This window comes from Ambystoma mexicanum, chromosome 9, assembly GCF_040938575.1.
Source record: "Ambystoma mexicanum isolate Mex_15411 chromosome 9, UKY_AmexF1_1, whole genome shotgun sequence".
In the NCBI taxonomy this organism is placed as follows: Eukaryota; Metazoa; Chordata; class Amphibia; order Caudata; family Ambystomatidae; genus Ambystoma; species Ambystoma mexicanum.
Genome location: NC_090931.1, coordinates 1,074,484,073 through 1,074,505,136, shown reverse-complemented (window position 1 = coordinate 1,074,505,136; position 21,064 = coordinate 1,074,484,073). Strand labels below are relative to the sequence as shown.

Genomic DNA, 21,064 nt, shown 5'->3' with positions numbered 1-21,064 from the left:
AAAGAAGTATATTACATGTCCCTGCTACAACTCTTTACACCATGGAGAAAAGAAAAAGAAATACTAGATCACTATGACTCATGAAGATGCTTTCAAAGCAAATGAAAGCACTATAACTGATGTGTACAGTACAAAACAATGTTGCACAATGAACGGCAACTCGAGGCCCAACTAGATACAGAAGGTTGACTACTGTCAGGAGTTTCTTTAACAGGAAGCCAAGAATCACTGGGAGAACCACTAATAATAAATGAGGCAGAATTAGCTATGATAGAAGTAGAAAACACCATGTGTCAGTATGAAGATAAAGAAAACTATACTACAATCAAAACTAAACAATGAACGTAGCATTTTTCAAGAAGTAACAAAACAAATTGCACATGATGTACAACATGAAAATAAAGAATGTTCCTGCCATAATTATAAACCTATACTACTGTACGTCAGTGGTGAAGCTGGTTCTGGCAAAACATTCCTAATCAAAATCATCATTAAGTTCCTTCAACAATTGACAAACAACAAATTGTCGTCAGTTGTCACTGCCCCCACTGGTTTAGCTGCCTACAACATAGGTGGTGTCACGTTACACCGATTACTACTATTGCCAGTAGAACACCAAAACAAATTAGACTATTACAAACTTTCTGCAGAAGCTGCAATGGAACTGCGCAGAGTATTGAAACAAATGAAAATGCTACTAATAGATGAAGTGAGCATGGTCTCCAACCTAATGTTGGCCTTGATTCACCTCAGATTACAAGAAGTACTCAAAACAAACTATGAAGAGCTCTTTGCAGGAAAACCCATTATTGTTTTCAGAGATCTTCTTCAATTGACACCAGTTCTTCAATTTGACACCAGTAAAAGGTGAGCCTATTTTTAAAACATTAGGACACAAACTCTGCCGTAAAACTGTTGGCAGCATTGGAAATGCCAACCTTTGGCAACATTTCCAATATAGAGAATTAACAAATCAATCTCAAACACAGCAGGCTTAGAAAAGATATTAAAATAATCCTTAAATTGCAGTTATGCTTAAACGTAACCTTGACGTGGACCAAGGACTAGTTAATGGAGCACTGGGTACAGTTGTTGGCTTTCAAACATAACCACGTGGTGACAAAATTCAGTTTGTCAATATTATCTTTGACAAACTCTCAGAAGTAAAAAGGATAGGATGCTCAACAGCTCGATTCCTTCTCTTCAAAGACATGTATGTACGCAGAGAACAATTTTCTCTGACTCTTGCATACGCAGTCATGATTCATAAATCACAAGGTCTTACCCTAGACAAAGCAATGATAGATATTGGCAACAGTCTTTAAAGAAGGCATGAGCTACGTTGTCACGCTTACGTACACTTGACGGTCTATTTCTAATCAACTTTGATGCAAGTAAAGTAAACGCTGATATTCCTTGCATTTTAGAATACAATAGCCTTTGCTCACTATACACCCCCATCTAAAAACCTATTCTGTTCCACAAAAAGTAAAACATTATAAAAGAAAAATAAATCCAACAGAAATGCAACAGGATGTCACTGCAAATCCTCCTAAGAGTAAAAGAAACTAATACTTCAAGTACCACAAGCAAAAAAAGAATCAATTAGGGAAAGTAAACCAGGTACTTCTTCAAAGAAGGAAGACAAACTCCCAAAAAAATCAGATACAGAACTACCTGGTCCATTTAAATTCTCAAATATAGTTGGTGTAAGTTGCTACGCAAATGTAGCAATGAATATTCTATTTCAATTAACAGCAATTGTTGACGACATTTACTTACACAGTACAGACGCATTGTGTTTGCAAATGTTAGTACTTCATAGAAATGCAACAAACAATCCTGACGACACGTATAGTGTTTATGGAATAAGACAACAATTGGACTACTGTGCTGGAATGGTGAAATTCACTATAAACTCACAGGAAGATCCACAAGAATTTCTAATGTACTTACTAAAAGTACTGGAAAACAAAAACATACCTATAAATTAAATCTTCCAGATTTCATTTATGTGGAAACATGCATGCACTCTCATGTGACACAAGAACAAATCCCCAATGAACGCTTCATATATATGGCTGAGGACTTTAACTTCCTCTGGTGACCCTGTGCATCCTGCACAGGGTCACCAGAGGAAGTTAGTTTGTTACAGGGCATGGTTGCAGGAAAAGCAAAGTACTGCTGTGCACACGTAGGGGGGGGGGGCGGAGCCATCAAAGCGCTTATTGCGGCAATGAGCTGCTATGCCCTCCTACTCCGTGCCGCCTCTTTCTTATCTATCTTTTTTTTCAAAGTAACCCAGTGCAGAGCATGGGTTTGGGGTTTGTGGCGGCTGACTGGCCGGATCCGGCTACACACCTGGTGTGGGATCTCTGATCTGGCCCAATGACCAGCGCCGCCGTTATCTGCGCAACACGGCTTTCACTGTAAAAACAGCAATGGGCTCATTACGACGGCATGCAGTTCCCTTGGTATGATTTCTGTAACTTTACTGCCTTTACGAGGTGAGGGGTTCTGAACATAGCAGGGAGATGTGCCTGACTTTACCACTCAGTGCATTGATCCCCCTGCATCCACCCTCTTCGCCCACCCCCCCCCCCCCGCCAATATTTCTTTCTCTCTATATAGGACCGACTGCCTTGATTTACCTGCGTCTCACTGACTGGATGCCTGCATGTTGCTTTGCTAGTATAGAGTGAAAATTCAAACTCCTATGTAGTCTTGCGAGCAAGTTAACAATGAGTATTTAGCCCTAAAAAAAAAAGCCATACTGTAGGCAGAGGTCTTCAATCTACGGGGCGTGTGATCCAGGACAGCGAGAAAAGAGAAAATACATGCTCAGCTAGTGCAATGTGAGGGGGGCGCAGGGAATAAATGCAGCCTGGACGTGCGCTTTCCTGCATTTGGATCGCGTGTCCATGCTGAGTTGTTGCTACCTGCTGGTGCCGCCAGCATCTTCTTGCCTGGTAAGGGATGCTGCTTCTCAGCTCAGACCGCCCCACCACAGTTGGAGGGTGTGCTGGGAAGCAGTTGTTTCAGGCCTTCCGTCGGTCCCTCTGCTTCCCTCGCTCCCTTTGGACCCACGAAGACTAACGCGTGGGGAAAGTCGAGCAGGGAGTCAGATCACTGCAATGCTGGTTCCCCCTGTACCTCTCTGTGCCCCCACCTTGCTTGGCCATGGGGAAGAGGCGAGCGGCGGCGGAAGCACGCATTTCCAGTGTTGTCTGATATCCAGCTCCCCCACAGAAGATTGCTGGGCACTCCAGCAATCTGCTGTGGGGGAACCAGATATCATACAACACATGTCCCCCTGCTTTGGCTGTCGCTCTGCCTCGTCAACCATCTGGTCCATGGGACGGTGCTGGCCGGATCTGGCATCAGATGTCCGGCCAGATCTCGGGACCCGGCCTACCTCAGCCATGACCAGGCTTTACCAAGCCCCCAGTTTAGCAGAGGGAAGCTGGGGGCTCGGTGACCTAATCTAAACGGTGCTCCTTTCTCCAGCTGTCACTCGCGCATTTCCTGGCTCTGTTTGCTCATCCCGTTTGTTTTTTCTGTCCTGAAAGGGACACCACGGAAATCGATGGGCCATTAACATAGTGTGGCGGGGAGGGGGCTGGTCAATGTTGAAAGCAGGCATTCTACATGCTGGACACATTATTGTTCAAATGTGCGTTTTACACATTCAAGGGAAAAAAGTAATTTTCAAACGCTGCTGAAACTTGCGTTCACTCGTTTTTTTAGATGTCTTATTTTTTTTTTTTCTTGAGCACCACACCAATACTCAAATGTGTGTGCCCCTTTGTGTTTTATCACAGGTTATATTTTTAAAGGAGTTATGTTTACAAATAAATGTAAAAAGTAATTAGATTAAAGTTTTGGTTAAATTTAACCTTAAACACATTCTCCGCAATAGTCTGTCAACCGGCTGAGCTACCCTGGGAGCCATCTACTATAGAGCAAGTCTATGCATCCCTTGATGTACTAAAATCACTGCATTACCAACAGTACTTTGGATGCACCGCTGCCATAGAAGTGATTTTAAAGTGGAATTCATGTAGATCATCCTTCTGTAGGTGACAGGCCTTCGCCTGCATGTGGCACCATATGTTGCAGAGAAGCCATGGGCCCTCGTGTCTGGCATGGCAGCTGCGGCGGTCTGCTGCTATGTCAGCGTTGTCACCTAACTGCAGTATAAGCTACATGGCTATTACTTGATGTTTCCGGACTACTGTGTTGTATTCTATGTAAGATGTGTAGTTGAATAATTGGAATGCCTGCAGGCTGGACTTCTCTAACTGTTAAGGGTCAAATATAACAAGCTGATGCTCTTTCTCTCGTTCGCTCTATTATTTTTTTTGTCTGACTAACAGTCACGTTTTCAGGTATGTGTTCTGACTGCTCTCTGCCAGCTGGGGTGGACTGGCCTATAGCGAACTTTGGAGATTTCGTGGTTGGACCCTGCACTCTAGGTCACTTTTTGTGTGCGGGGGTAGGATGTGGTGTGCAAATATTGGTATGGTCAATCTGGTATGTCTCTAATTTTTTTATTGTACTTTTTCAATTGCAGGAACACAAATTGGCTCAATCATCCCATCTTGGACAGCAAAGTCCCCAGCAGCAATGGCACCATAAAAAAAATCCTGACATCTGTATTAGGACTTGCTGACGGTAATAATGTCTTTCTTAAAAACTACTGTATTTTGCTGTGGGTGATGGTGGAGTAATTTTTAAGGTATAGTAGGAGTCACAATCGGGGATTTCAAACCTATTTTTGAGGCTGTTCCTTTCTCATGTCCAGTTTGGGGGCGGTACTGAATGTTCACGATTCATGTGGGAGTTGCATTTACAGTGCACTGTTAGGCAGAATCAAATGCAGTACCCTTGGGGACCACCACACACAATTAAGACTATGCGTAAGTACAATTTCACCTTTGGTACAAGCCTGTACTACACAGTACAAGTAAGCAGCATCTCCTCAAGAGTAAAGTGAGCAGTATCAGAAGTTACACAAAAGACAGCAATTACTATGGCTCAAACAAACACTGATTCAAGGTTTCTGAGTAAAAGAATATACATTTATTTACACCATCAGTTATAAAACAGTTCACTATTATAAAGCAGCAGAAAATCACAATCTTAATACACTACAACACCCAATCAATTCTGGACAAGTTAAGCTCAAAAACGAAGTGTGAGCAAAATGGCACTCCAGCAATTTAAAAGGGGAGGAAAGACAAGGTTATTCAAAATCAACACCACCAACAAGTGATGGGCAGGGAAATCTAGAAAAGGCGTACTACAACTAGGATTCAAGCCTGGACCAATGTTAATGGTTCAGAGCCTTTGCAAAGCATCACACAGTTCAGAGTAGTTTGCGGTTAAGTCTTTGCCAAGAGTTCAAAACGAAATTGGTCAGAGGAAACGTTATTCAAAAGAGTAGAGCAGGACAAGCCTTCGGAGAGGCGAAAGATTTCAAACACTCCGACCACGGTTGGATGGAACGAACGACCGGATTTGAACAGTACCTTAAATGAAGAAGAATGCTGTAACTGAGGCAGTTGTTCCTGGCAGTTCCTGCAGGCTCACGGTTCCTGACGCGACTGTCGTGGTGACAAGGAGGAAGACTGGAGGGTCCTGCACTGCCCAGGGAAGAAGCCAGCAGAGCAAAGCATTGACTAAAGGGTGCGCTCCTTTAAAACCCAAACAGGTTCTGTTCCTCCGGGCTATCCGGTTCACTGCAGCGATTCACAGCAAATTCTATCAGGAGAGGGAGGCCAGCGTTTGGTGTTTGGTGAGCTGGTTGGTCCCACCAAGCTCAAGGGAAGAAGATTCCTTGCAGATCTTCTGTTGGAGTTTCGGGCGATTCGGACCTGCAGCAGGGCTTCACCGGGATGTCCAGTAGTTGCAGCAGTTGTCTTCCTTCAGCTCCTCGTTGGTTCTTTCGTTCCAGTGGTCGACTCTGCCTTCCAAGCCAAGAGACTCGCCTTTTATTCAGTTTTCTCCCGTTCATTGCAGCCCAGCTGTCACTCGCCCAGCAGGTTGGCTGTCCTTGCTGGACAGTCAGCCAACCAATCACAACAAAGTGCATTTGGGTCTCTTAGGAGACTAAGCACCGGGCGTTTCGGGCACCTCCCTCACTTCCTGCCCACCACAGACAGAGGCGCCAGAGGCAGTCTCCAGTCCTGAAGCCCGCCAAAGGCGTAGGAACAAAGGGACCAAACCTGGTTTGGCGCGCAGAGAAAAATTCTAGAAGGACCTGTCCAAAAAGAAACTGCGAAAAAAGACCGGCCGTCTTGAGAAACATTTTAGCTGCCAGTGTTCGTGGTATGGAAAAATCATGGTAGTTCGTTGTAAAACCACTGCCACCAGCCATTTCCATAGGAAAGGGTAGCATTTGACTGCTGCATGAGTTTCTAGACACTGGATTACTGGGTAACCCCTCCAGCACTCGTGGAAGGTAGTGTGTGCCGGGTCTAGGAATTTAAAGACTAGACTTTCTTTGGGAAACGGTAGTTTATCCAGAGACGGTCTTTAAACCTTGGGCCATCCTGAAAGGCTTCCCTGTGTCACTGCACTGAGGGTGCTGTGACACAAAAATGAAAAGATGCTTATGGAGTTGTTTAGGCTCATAATCAAAGAACACGAGAATAAAACGCACATCAAAATACATGAGTGGGAAGAAAGGCTCACACACTCGCCAGGTAAAAAAAAAAAAAATCCAGCAAAGTTGCAGGGGGTCTCTAAGGTGGGGGAAATTGCCACATTTGAGAATTCTCCCTAACGTCCAGGACCACACTTCAACAAATTCGAGCTAGAACTTCACGATCTGAACAGAGTCTTCTGAGACTTGTATGTGGTGTTTTTAATCCAAGCAGCATTTCTGACCCATTTCTGCTGAGTTTGTTTTTTTTATTTTTCTCCCCCCAATCTATTCACATGGTGTCGTTTGGGGACGTAAATCTTATGTGGTGGTTGTCAATTTAAATCTTAAACATTTTTAATTTTTGAAAACTTGAAATGGCTTTAACATGACATAAATTAACACGGGGGTTTGCAATGTTTTCAATCAGGCTCCTTTTTTAGATGGATCGTTGGTACTAAGTGAAAATCTTTTTCACTGTACAGATTTTGGGGTGGGGGGGTGGTCGATTTTAGAAAGGCCGCACAGAGCGGTCTTTCTAAATCAAACTATCATATGTCAAGTGGGAGACGTGTGTTGGTATTTGCTTGGATGGTGTTCCTTCAATGGCTGGTGCAAGGACTGGGTTAAAAGCAAAAGTGTTGGTAGTAGCTCCACAAATATTGTGGACACACTACGTGATCCCTGGCAAGCTTTGCCTGTGCGCAATATTGGGAATGGCCTCTCGGAGGCGCTGACTTCTGTTGTAAAGATTGTGCATTTTATTAAGATGCACCGCACATGAGCCTGTCTGCCCCGATGTGCAGAAATGGGAGCTGAACATGATGCTTTGTTTCACACGGAGGTCGGGTTGCTCTCCAGGAGGGAAGGTTTTAAATTGTGTTTGAGATGCTTTCTCCTGGGTTTAGACCCGACAAAATAAGAGCCTCTGTGTGAACTGGCTTGTACTGTTAGCTTACTATGGCGACCTCTTTGAAAAGCTAAATTTTCTAAACCGCTCCCTGCAAGGCACAGGAAAGAAACCACATGAATGGCTATGAACGCAAAAATGTCAGCATTCAAGAAGAAGTTGGGAGCTTTTGAGGAGGAGAGTTAATGTCTGCATTCCGAATGCGTTTCCATTATTAGCAGATGCTCCTGAGGAGGCGAAGTATGATCTTTTCATGTGTTGCTGAACTAATGGTAAACCATCTCAGAACCACTCTCAAAAGTACTTCCAGAGGACAATTGTAGCATCAATGACTGTGTGGTTCCGCCTTAGCAGACGTAGGGGCCCGCCCACCTCCCAATACACCTCCAGGAGGAACTAATGGAACTTCAACGTGGCTGCCTACTGGAGAGCCAATTCAAAAAATTATCCTTGGGTGAATTTTTTTCAAAATGCAGTTTCCTACTCGATCCAAATGCACAGTCAATGTACTGTTAACTTTCAGCGCCTCGTACCTTTGCAAAGATTGGATTTTCAACACTTGCAGCCCTAAAGACTAAATATCGGTCAAAGCTGGAAGAAAACGTGTGGTTGGCTATTTCAAAAATGTAACCCAATAGTGATGGTTGGCTGCTGAAAGGCAAGCCCACCTTTCACACTAGTTCTCCAGTATGCCACTGTCCAACTTGCATCTGACTGCATTGATAGTAATCAAGTTGTTGTACTTGAGTATGTCCTATGCTACAGTATGAAATAAATATCCAACTACTTTTAGTCAAGTCCCCTGTAGCAAAAAATCAAAATGCTGTTTACAAATATTTGCCTTCTAATTAATTTGAGTTTTATTGCAAGCAATGATTTGAAAGAATTTTTGCAACCACACCTCCATTTGACACCAGTCTACATCAGATAAACATTTTGAAGTCCATGTGTATAGAGGGGACCAAGCCAGGTACCTTTTTTCTTATGGAGGGCTCGGGGAGGGGTGGGGGTGGGGGAAGACAACTGCCTGTAGAGTGACTAGCTTGTTATCAAGTTTTTTTTGCTATCTTGCTGTCACCGCAATATGTTCATATATTTTGATTGCTAGTTTGGAGGAGCACTTCTCCTCCCTGTTCCCTAGGGGCAATGCACATGGGGGCTTAAACGGCAGAAGCTTAATGTATTAAACCTTTGCAAAATGCCTGGTTGCTTTAAAGTGGTCCATTATCTACATGCTTGCTGTGCCCATGTGTGCAACGTTGCTGTGTGTCTGGTACGGTGCATATACAACTCATGCACATGACTGCACCTTCAGTGGGTATGAGCAAAATCATTGCAGTGCTTTACTGTGAAGGAAAGAGTTGCACGGACCCAGCGATATTCAAGATTTGACTGTCTGCTTAAGAACATTGCAGTGTCCCATAGCCCCTGTGAGAATGTGTCTATTGCAGTGGTTTCCAAACAGTCGATCGTGAGCTACGAGTAGCTCGCGCTCGAGTTTGAGTAAAAGAAAGAATGATGCCAGGAAGTGCTCTGACCAATCGCAGGATTGCAATTCTCTATAGCATATAGATTGCACCTTGTGATTGGCCAGAGCACGTTCCTTGCTGGGAGCTGGACTCCTATTGGCCACAGTGGTTTCTTTGGGTTTATAGTCAAAAAGTCGAAAAAATAATGTTGAATAGCAAAAATGTCGGAAAAAAAATGTCGAATGTAAAAAAGTCGAAAAAACATACATATAATAGGAAAAGTCATAATTTCGAAAAAAAAATGTCGGAAAAAAAAATGAAAACCCAAAACACTTTTTTTTTTTTTTTTTTTACCCAGATAGTAACATTTATTATGGGGGGGGGGGAAATCCCAAACCCCAACCCCCCCTCCTCCCCATCCCCCCCACCCCCCATAGATATACCTTTAATTATTTAAAAAAAATCTTTAATATAATATTAAATAATTAATTATTTAAAAAACCATCCCAAACCCCTATCCCCAACCCCCCCCATCCTCCCCATCACCACCACCCCCCATGGAAATACCTTTTAATTATTTTTAAAAAAAAGTTTAATAAAATATTTATTATTAACACATAAAATCGAAAAAAGTCGAAATAAATTCGACATTTTTTTTTCGACATTTTGACTTTCGATATTATTGTATTCGACATTATGACTGGACACAGTTTCTTTGTAGTTTGCCCGGCTTTTTTCGTTAAAAAGCACCATGGCGCCTCATCGTTTTGGCTGAGGCTGGGGCTTGGATTGCAGGAGCAAGCTAACAGTGGCATTCCAGGAAAGCGTGTCTTGCTGAGGTAAGTTGGATTGGTGGAAGTCAAATCTTTACTTTTTTTTTTTTTTTTGCCGAGCCACTGCAACCCCTGTGCGCACAGCTGTTGCGTGTGCTGTCGGAGGGTCAGGCAGCTCGGCAGAACAAAGCCCTGGATGAAATGGAGACATTTAGCTATTATGCTTTTTACCCTGTGCCCGTTTGCAATCATGTGAGCTACTTTTAGGTGACAGGGCTCTGGTGAGCAAGCTCCCTCGGGACTTCCTTGCCAGAGCCCTGACGTTTCTAATTGTAGCTGCAGCCTTGTTGGTCCCAGGCTCTTCTTTTCGTGGATCACCCTCTGAAGAGAATCTCTCGCGTTTGGTTTGCAGTAGGCCACTGGAACGTGAATGAGATGTGCAGGTACACTATTCCACTTAGCAGGTGAAATAGGGGGTGGGGGGTTGGGATGTAAAGGGGATCCCACAAGGGCCAGTGTGGGGATGGAGTTGGCATCTGAACTCACTCAAAGGAAATGTTCAAAACAGAAGTTTTAAAATGGAGCAACTTCTTTCATGCTGCTTCTTTCAAAACTCCACACTGCATCAGTTCCACTTTAAATCACTTTCCTGGCTGGGGTGCACCCAAAATACAGTTGGTTATACAGCGATTATGAGTACATTAAGGGATCCATAGACCCACTACAGTAGAAGGTTACCAGGGTAGCTCAGCAGGCTGAGAGACTTGCCGAGATGGTAAATATTAAACTGCTTGTTAATCGTATGACTTTTGCAATTCCTATAAATGGTTTGGGCTGGTCGCTTGCTTATATTCAGAGCAGAGGTTGGGGTATTGCTGCTCCTGTAGTGAATATCAAAAGTTGACACCCATGAACCCAGTTTAATTTCCTAATAACTGCTGTCAGCACAACAAGCATTTATATATGATTAAGCAGTTTGTCAAGCATATAACATAATAAATTACTTGGCATAGGTGCATGCCACAAAATTAATTTTTCTGTTGCTAATGTGCCAAAATGGCATTGATTTTTATTTTTTGACTAGGCAGAATTGTGTGCTCAATTATTTTTAAAACCGTAACACATTGAAATCCTCCTCATATTACATTGTACGTTTCTTTTGGGACTGCACGTGCAAACGAAATGACACTTGTTGAAATCATGGATGCAGAAGTAGACGGATCATCCAACAAAAGGCAGATGACTTATAATTTTCATCAAGAGTGGGAGCCGATTTCTTTTTCGCAAGCCTAAAAGGGAAGTGTGTGTTTAATCTGCAGTGCCAAGTTGCAGTGGGGAAAAAGAGTAATGTTGCGAGGCATTTTGGGACAATGCATACAAATTATGAAAATGACTTTCCTGAAGGAAGCGGTCTGCGATCCCAAAAAGTAGCTGAACTAAAAGCTGCCCTGCAGATGCAACAATCCTTTTTTCTCCAGCATGCGGTCTGGCATGGATTCACATGCTCATGAATATTCCCCGTCGTCAGGCTGGGAATCCTCGGTAAAGAAAAAATCGGTATCGGTATCAGTTTCGTTTCTGATCTGTCTTTCGTAGTAGTAACCAATCACTGATCTCTGCGTCATACTGACCACAGCCAATGACTGCCCTCTACCTAAGCCCCGCCTCTGGCAGCCATCTTCAGATTTTTACCGCACGTTCAAGTGTTGGGATCCTCCTGCTATTGCTCTCGAGCGTTAGTGCTATTGTTTCACGTTTTTTCTCAAATAACTTCTATTTTTCGGTCAAAAGAGCCTCAGCTCCACCGTTTCTTCATCCGATCAACGGGGACCCGTGTCGGATTCGTCTACGCCCCTCAAGGGTGAGGATTTCGTCGAGCCACGCTTTTGGAGGACTCCAGAAGTTTCTCAGGCCCATCTCGGACATGGCCCAGGAGAAGGGAAGCTCGACGCCCGGAAAGCTGTTCAGGGTCTGCCCTGGATGCCAGCTTCAGAATGTCTTTAAGGAGGACGAACACTCCCTTTGTCTTTACTGCCTACATGAGGACAAGACGCACGTGGAGAAGGACTGTGCGTTTTGCTGCAATATGTCGGAGCGGACCATGAAGGACCGCCATCAACGTCTCGCCAACTGGCTGGAAGGGAAGAGCCTGTCAGGCGAGAAGAAGTCCGAGCGGTCTTCTAAGACCTTTGAGGACGCGACGGGGGTCCAACAGAAGGCCAAGCACCGTGAGTCCGCTGGCACCGGGAGCGCCGAACGGTCGGGCTCTACGGGCGCCAGGCAGGGCGCATCCTCCCCGGCGCCATCAACCACGAGCCAACGCTCTGGTTCGGGTAAGAGGAAGGCCGAGCACCCGGCGAAGCTCCTGGAGAGACCCCGGTCGAGCTCGAAGGCCCCATCGGAGGGGGAGCGAGGCAGTGACCCTCCCCCCAAGGAGAAGGCGGTGAGCGCACCTAGGGTGGTGAAAGCCTTAATCCATCCGGCCAAGGCCTCTATCGAGTCGCGGCGGCCCTGGCTCAGCCTGTGGAGGCTACACCAGTGGTGGCGACCTCAGGGCTCAGTCTCCCTGCCACCGCGGAGGGAGTCCTCTTTTATGCCCATCGACAGGACCCCCGTGAAACCTCCGACGGAGAAGAAAAAGGGGGGGCAGGAGGTCGTCGTGGATTCGGCCTCAACCTGAGGAAGAGCTGATCGAAGTCTTAAGCCACGCCGTTCCCGACGGAGACGACGATAACGTCGAGGGTGCCGACGGGGCCCCTAACCGCCCGTCGGACTCCCCTCAACCAGTGCCGCAAGACAACTCGGCGGCCATTTTGTTGGCTATACAGTCCTTATGCTCAGAGATAAGGACGAGACTGCCGTTACCACCAGCGGAGGAACCGCTCCCGACGGGGGACCCGGAGCCAGGCCCTTCTGGGAGCCCCCCCCCCCCCCCCCCCAAGAGAAGGATTCATCCTCCACCTCCTTTTCAGCCATCGCACCCTGTTCAGCCCTCCTCCCCGTCCACGACTCGTGGGGATGATACGGGGACTGACACGGCCGCGACGGGTACGGACGATGAGGTTTACGACAAGGATCTGCCGTCGTCACCTCCCACCCGGGCTTCCCCGCCCGACGAGATTGGATCGTTTCACACCATGATCGCCAGGGCATCCAAGCTTTTCCAGCTCTGCCCGGAAGAGAAGAAGGAAGGTTTCCTTTATCAACGGCGCGAGGCCAAGAGGAAGACTGTCCCCTCTGTACCTCTACTGGACGATATTTGGGATGAGGGCCTCGCCCTCCTCAAGAACCCATCCACGACGCCGGCTAGAAGGGATCGATACGAGAAGAAGTACCGGGTCCCGGACGCGGCCCACTTGTGCCTTCGGGCACAGCCGACCCCGGACTCGGTCGTCTCCGCGGCGGCCAGGAAGAAAGCGGGGGGGGGGGGCGCGGCCTCTACGTCGACCTCCCCGCCGGACGGCGAGGGAAAGAAATTAGATATGATGGGACGCAGAGTCATCTCGTCTGCAGCGACGACGATTAAGGCGGCCAACGCCTTGGCTATCGTAGCCCGCTACGACAGGGAGTTGTGGTACAAACTGGCCCCCCTGCTGGACTTCGTACCAGACAGATCTTGCAGGAAGGAGAAGTGGCGTCGGACCACGCCATTACGATTGCAACGGACATCGCTGACACTGGATTTCGCCAGTTGGGCAACGGCGTGTCCCTTAGGCGGCGTGGATGGCTCAAGGCTACTGACTTCCGTCAGGACGTGCAGACCAGAGTCTTGGACATGCCGTTCGACGGAAACAACCTGTTTGGGAAAACAGTGGACGATTCCCTTCAAGCCATCAAGGCAGACACGGAGACGGCCCGGGCTCTTGGGGTTCTCCAGCAACGGCGGCCGCCCTTTCGGAGCGGCGGAGGCAAACAGGGTGCCTCCAAAGGTTCCAGTGGCGGATTTTCCACCTACCGTCAAGCGGCCCGTTCGTCGTCACAGGAAGCTTACAGGGGACGAGGCAAGTCGGGCGGACCCCGCCGTCGTCGCCAAGGAGGACAAGGCGGCAAAGCCTCGTCGAAGCAGGACTGAACCGGCCGTGGGGTCAGGCCTCCACTGAAGCACCCCGGTGGGAGGCCGGCTGGCGAGCTTTGTCAGCGTGTGGGAGTCCATCTCCACCGACCGTTGGGTGCTGGACGCCCTAGCCCAGGGTTACTCGCTCGAGTTTCTAGAGGTGCCCGCGCGTCCCCCCTGTGGCCAGGAAAGAACATCACGTCCCTCAACTTCTCTTGGAGGTAAAGGCAATGCTCAAGAAGGGCGCCATCGAGCTCGTCCCAAAGAGGCTTCGGGGCTCCGGAGTTTACTCAAGATACTTCCTCGTGAAGAAGACGGGAGGATGGCGTCCCATCCTGGACCTACGACGACTGAACAAATTCATCAAGGCACAGAAGTTCCGGATGGTCACCCTCCAACACGTCCTGGGTCAGCTGGAGGAGGGCGATTTCCTGTCGTCGTTGGATTTGGAGGATGCCTGCTTCCATATTCCCATCCTAAAGGGACACCGAAAGATTCTCAGGTTCGTGGTCCAAGGACGTCACTATCAGTTCAGAGCCCTTCCCTTCGGGCTGAGGTCCGCACCCAGGGTGTTCACCAAGTGCCTCGCACCGGTGGCAGCGCAGCTGCGCCGAGAGGGGATCCACGTCTACCCCTACCTGGACGACTGGCTCATCCGAGCGAAGACGAAGGAGCTCGCCGTGGAGCACACGGCAAGGACCGTCCAACTTCTCACGGACCTGGGATTCTCCATAAACTACGCCAAGTCCCACCTGGTGCCCGCGCAAGACGCACTGTTTCTGGGAGCGAAGCTCGACAGTGTCGCTTCTGGCCTCTCCGTCGGAGGAAAGGACAAGGTCCATCTTGGGCAAGGTGCAGCGGATGCTGGTTGCGGACGCGGCCAGAGTGAGGTCCATCAAGTCCCTCCTCGGAATGATGTCTTCTTGCATTTACCTCATCCGCCTGTGCAGGCTCCGGATGCGCCCGTTGCAGGAGTTCCTGGATGCGCGCTGGATCCAGACGGGCAGCTTCGAGGAGAGGATTACACTCGACGAGAGTTTCCGACGAACCATCCGGTGGTGGGGCACCCGTGCGCATCTGACGGCGGGCATGGACTTCCAGACCCCCGGCCACCAGGAGACAGTGACCACGGATGCCTCCCTGGAAGGGTGGGGAGCGCACACTGAAAATCTGTACGCGAGAGGCCTTTGGCTCCCGACGGAGAAGTCCCTCCATATCAACGTCCTGGAGCTCCGTGCAGTGTTTTGGGCCCTCTGGTCCTTTCTTCCGTCCCTCAAGGGCAAGGTGGTGAGGATCTTCACCGACAACAACAACAACACCACCACCATGTTCTACATCAGGAAACAGGGTTGAACCAGGTCCCCAGCCCTGTCCAGGGAGGCGCAGGATCTGTGGCATTGGGCCGTCGCCCAAGGCATGTTTCTGGTGCCGTTTCATCTGGCAGGGATAAAAAACACCATCGCCGACTCACTCAGCAGGGAGCTGCGCTCGTGCCACGAGTGGGAACTATGACAGGATCTAGTGGACCGCCTCTTCCGACGGTGGGGCACACCCCGGATCGATCTGTTGGCGACGAACTCCAAGTGCCGGAGGTTCGCCAGCAGGTTTCCCCAGCCGAGGAGCATGGGCGATGCTTTCTCGTTCCCCTGGGAGGGCCTGTTTCTATACGCGTTCCCTCCATTGCCATTGCTGATCCGGCTCATCAACCAGCTCAAGAGGTCACGGTGCAGAATGATCCTCGTCACACCTGCGTGGCTGAGGCAGATATGGTTCCCGGACCTTCTGGACTTGTCAGCGTCCCCGTCAATCAAGCTGCCGGTGAACGCGGATCTTCTCTCCAGGGAAGGAGGCGCCATCCTCCATCACGACCCGAAGTCGCTGAACTTGCAGGCCTGGCTCCTGCAGCGTTAGAGTTTGGAGGATACGACATACCGGCCGACTGCAGAGAGGTTCTTGCAAAGGCCAGGGCGTCCAACTCTTAAATGCTACGGACACAAATGGAAGAGGTTCTCTGTCTGGTGCCACGCACAGAAGATTAACCCTCTACGGATTACGGCTCCCCAAGTACTGCCGTACCTACTGACGCTGGCCAAAGCTGGACTGGCGCACGCGTCCATCAAGATTCATCTTGCTGCGATCTCCCGATATACCAGAACCACGGGGCGGACGTCTTTGTGGTCTCATCGTCTGGTGAAAGAATTCATGAAGGGACTGTTCAGATCGTTCCCGCCGGTGAAGGCTCCGGCCCCGGCGTGGGAGCTCAACGTGGTGCTGACCAAGCTTATGGGACCTCCGTTCGAGCCTCTGCACTCGACTCCGTTGAAGTTCTTGTCGTGGAAAACAGCGTTTCTTGTGGCCATCACCTCCGCACGACGGGTGGGAGAGATCCAGGCCCTTTCCTGCAAGGCCCCGTACTTGACTTTTCACGACACGAGGGTAGTGCTCAGGATGCACCCCTCCTTCATCCCCAAGGTGCCGTCGGACTTCCACCTCAACGAACCCTTGGTGTTGCCTGTTTTCTTCCCGTCGCCGGCTGAAAGGACTTTGCACTCGCTGGATGTGGCTAGAGCGCTGAAGTTCTACGTGGACCGCACGAAGTGTTTTCGGAAGACGTCACAACTCTTTGAACTTTGGACCTGTCAATCAGGGGAAGGCTCTCTCGAAGGCTTCCATTTCCAGATTGCTCTCCGGCTGTATCATGTACTGTCATCGGTTGGCAAACCGACCGCTGCCTGGCCGTCCGAGAGCCCATTCCACCAGAGCGATCGCAGCTACCACAGCGTTCCTATCTGGTGTGCCCTTGCTGGACATCTGCAGGGCTGCTACGTGGAGGTCGACGCACACCTTCACGAAATTCTACTGCGTCGATCGGGATTCCAGGGAGGAGTCCAGGGTCGGCCAAGCAGTGCTGCCCAACCTGTTCGCCTAAGGTGAGCCTGGTGATGAGGTAAGAATTGCTTAATGTTGAGTTTGATGTAATGCTTAATGTTGAGCCTTTGCCACCTCCCGTGGTTGTGCATGTGTGTACTGCTATGTATTCTCTTATTCATGAGCATGTGAATCCATGCCAGACCCCATGCTGGAGAAGGAACAAGTTACTTACCTGTAACTGTTTTCCAGCATGTGTCTGGCATGGATTCACATGCGAACCCTCCCGCCTACCCCTCTGCGGCTCTTCACTTGGTCATACTGCCACTTCACGTGCTACCAAATCTGAAGATGGCTGCCAGAGGCGGGGCTTAGGTAGAGGGCAGTCATTGGCTGTGGTCAGTATGAGACAGAGATCAGTGATTGGTTACTACGAAAGACAGATCAGAAACGAAACTGATACTTTTTTCTTTACCGAGGATTCTCAGCCTGACGGGGAATATTCTTGAGCATGTGAATCCATGCCAGACTCGTGCTGGAGAACAACAGTTACAGGTAAGTAACTTGTTCCTTGCCCAACCAGCAAAGAAATCGAATGCTGCAACAGAGGCATCCTTCAAAGTTGCACATTATTTGGCAAAACACAAATGCACTTTTACAAATGGTGCAGTTGTGAAAGGTGTGATGGTTCTTGCAGCTGGTCGGTTTTAAAAGATTTTAAAGACTGCCCTGAAATGTCTGCCATTTCAGATGTGCAGTTGGCTGCAAACGCAATGGCAAGGAGGGTATCTGCACTATCGGCCAATGTGATGGGGCAATTGGAAAAAGATTTGAGCACATGCAAAAAGTTTTCCATCAGTGTGGTGAATCGGTTGATGCAAGTGATACTACTCAGCTGGCACTGTTTGCTCGAATGGTTTTTGAAGACTTCACCAACAAAGAGATTCTTGACCTTGTTGCCTCTGAAATCCATTTGTCCAAACTTTTCAGTGAACAAGTGGAGAAAGGGAAAATGCATAATTTCCCTTCTATAATGCAAATGCTGACAGAGCATACAGCTAGTCCTGAACATAGACAAATACAGCAGTCTCCTGAGCAGGCTTAAGGAAGAGTTCAGTGCCCGAAACCGTGTGTGGTGATCATCGCAAACCCCTTCATGGAAGTCAATGTTTGTGAACTTGCAGAATAAATAAGTGACATGTTTTACGCTGAACAGTTTTGCTATGGAACTGGAGATGGTCAGCCTGCAAGGGGACATTCAGAATCTCGCACCAATTTCTGGAGCCTTGTTGATTACAAGGAGTACAGTAACATTTGCACAGCAGCATTAAAAGTGACTTCTCTGTTTGGTTCCACCTATCTCTGTGAATCTGCATTTTCAGATATGCACTTCATCAAATTGAAATTTCGAACCCGCCCGACCGATGAGCATCTGAGTGACTCCATTCGAGTTGCTGTATCAAGTTATACACCAGACTGCAGAGCACTGGTGGATGGCATGCAGTGTCAACCTTCACACTGAATGTGCCAATCATTTTCCTACATTGTGAAAGCCTTTTTATTAGAACCTCTAATAAAAAAAGTATGCAATAAAGAATTTTAACTTATTAACATCGTGAAGGGATATGTTATTCCTTATATTTATAACGGGAAAATTACAGCTAAAAAAGTACAAGTTCCAATGTTTATGAACAACCCCGACCCCTGATACAGCCCGCAAGTAGCTCTCGCTGTTGGGCCACCACTGAGTAGCTCATGCCAACATAAAGGTTGTAGACCCCTGGTCTATTGTATATAGAGGGCACAATGCTTGTATTTTCAATAGGTTGCCCGGACAGCTGCATGCCAGTGCACAGACACCCGCTGGCATAGATATCCTTTGTGTGGGGATTGTTGATATGTGGCTTGTGGGAAGCGTGGGCGACTCTCGCATCATCTTTAATATTGCTTAATTCTGAAGCATTGTGCCAAGTGGCAGTTTTGTTTGGCTAGCATGAAGGCTGGCTAAGTTTTGAAGTGTGGCAGACTGTTTGAGCTGCTGTGTCGTACGGGGTGTGCTGCACACAATGCCAGGTGTAGTCTCGGGCTGGGGATGGTTGTAACACCCTGATGAATGAGTTCTTCGATTCCTGCATTTCTCCTTCTGGTGGCACAGGGTGCTTTGGGCTTAGATTTCTTGTGATTCTGCGCACAGAGAATGGTTGCAAATATTGGCCATCCAAACTCTCATGAAGAAGGGAAAGAAAAATACTCCTCTAACCAACAGTGGACAGATGCGCCCCTCCAACCCCCATCTATTTATTTCTCTTTATTTCTTCTAACAATGCTTGCAACCTGACATTGCTTTCACTTAAGCTATTGAACACCAGCCAACTAAAGTGGCATGTCCAACAACTGAATTAGCATTAAAGGAGAGTCTCGACGTGTCTTCCCCCCCCCCCCTCCCTTTTCAAGCTGTGGGATATTGTTGATACTTGTGTAAAGTGACGAGGTCAAAGCACCCCTAAAGAGGTTCTGTAAAGCTGTCCCCCCCCCCCCCCCCCCCCCACCTCCTCCATAAAAAGCGAACTGTCCGGCATTCAAAGACTCATTTTGGATTGTAATGTTTTTGTAATGCTTTTGAATAATTTTTCACTGCTGGAAGTTACGCAGGCTATACCTGTGAGGCAGAGCTTTTTACGCCATTTATTTTAAAGAACACACAGATGGCTTGTTTACCCCTACTTTCCATTGCCTTTTTGTTTCACAGTAGGGCTAGTTGTGCCAGCCTTTATGTGCAGCCCTCATCCCCCCCCATATGACTCATGCTCTACTCCATCTACGTTTAGTTTGTTCAACACTTTGGGGAAATCGCTACATGATTTATTATATACAAATGTAAGTTTCAGGGACTCAGGATTACTGTTCTAGTTATACTTGTGTCACATTCTCTATATAGGTTGATGTTCCCGGAGGGATTTTATTGCCCCTTCAATGCAGTTTTTTCCAACCACTTGACCTCAGCAGTTAATTGAAGATAGTTTGCCTGTAAACTTTATTGAATGCTTGCTAGGGATAGTGATCCCTGTCATTAATTTTGAAAATCTTTTTTGATCATTGTTTATGATCTAGGGTGAATGCGTTTTTTAAAAAAAAAAAATTTATTTATTTTTTTTCTTCTCTAATGTTGGGAGCAGTTAGTTTATTCTCATTAGATGTTGAGCTATTTGCCTTGTGTATCGGAGGACTGGCGCGGTAGGTGGAGTTTTCTGACCTGGGCGTGAAAGAGTGCTGTTAATTGCTTTGCTATTTTAAAGCGGAAGGTAACTTTATTCCCTTATGGCAGTGGTCTTCAAGCCTTTTTTATGCTGCCAGCCCCCCGCCCCCTGAGTAAAATTTCTGCCTGCCCCAAAAACCACCCCCCCCTCTCCCCAACCTGGGCCGGTGGCAGGGGTTAGGTAGGAGGAGACATCTGACTCTTCTGGAGGATAGTGCCTGGCCCAAAGGCATTCCTGCTAAGGTGTAATATTTGTTCCCCCAGTAAAGATCACTTTGGTCATGGGTTCTGTCCCTGCATACCCTCCTATTTCCTGTACATGTTGCTGTCTGCAAGCTGGGGCTCTCTATGGTTGATGTGTACGTTTAAGAAACTGAAACAGGTGCTGGTCTTTTAAAGGACACACACAAAATGACTGCAGCATTTTAGGTACAAGAGCTCTGCAGATAAGAACGTATTGCCTCTCCGGAACACCCACCTTTAATTTTGCAAACAGATGCAACTAGTTAAAGCCACAATGGAGGAAGTTAACCAAGCACCAATCACTCATAAATCGGGACACATTAGGCAGCAACATCCATAGCAAGCCCACTATAAATTCATGGTTTTGGGTACAGACCTGGTTCACAAATACTTGGCGCATACTAAATGTACTTTTTATTTCTTCTTTTAGACAATAACTCAAATCATGGCACTCTTTTTGAGACATTTTTCTGCATTTGAAAGGATGGGGAATTTAAGCCTTTGCAATTCCTGGTGAAGTTAATTGTAAATTGCCGATAGAGGGTATCGATGAAAGTAGAAGAGAAATACGTGAAGAAAAGGATTTCAAGGCAGTCATGCTTTTGTAGTTAGGTAAGCATTTATTTTTTTTATTTTTTTGGGTTCATCTATTTGATGTTTGGGGGAGGAGGGTACATCTGACGTCCCTATGCGGAGTCGTTCCCTTTTTTCACACCTACAGATGAATGCTGCACAATGCCCACCTCATTTACAGCATCTCTTTCCTCTAGATTAACTCTCTAATGTATAGATGGTCTACTGATTTCTTTTATGTTATTGGCAAAGTGCTATGGGTTGAATGCTCT

At 47.5% G+C, this 21,064-nt stretch overlaps 1 protein-coding gene across 12 annotated transcripts in view; it reads left to right on the top strand.

The window, feature by feature from the left end:
- Positions 1 to 21,064, top strand: part of PKP4 (plakophilin 4) — a 1,672,883-nt gene that overhangs the window by 21,868 nt on the left and 1,629,951 nt on the right. For 9 of the 12 annotated variants that reach the window (XM_069616385.1, XM_069616390.1, XM_069616392.1 and 6 more), the window contains exon 2: positions 4,574 to 4,674. The gene's annotated coding sequence lies outside the window, so the exon portion shown is untranslated. Of the gene's footprint in view, positions 1 to 4,573; positions 4,675 to 20,649; positions 20,832 to 21,064 lie in introns of all 12 variants that reach the window. The other 3 variants (XM_069616387.1, XM_069616384.1, XM_069616382.1) reach the window with 1 other exon arrangement.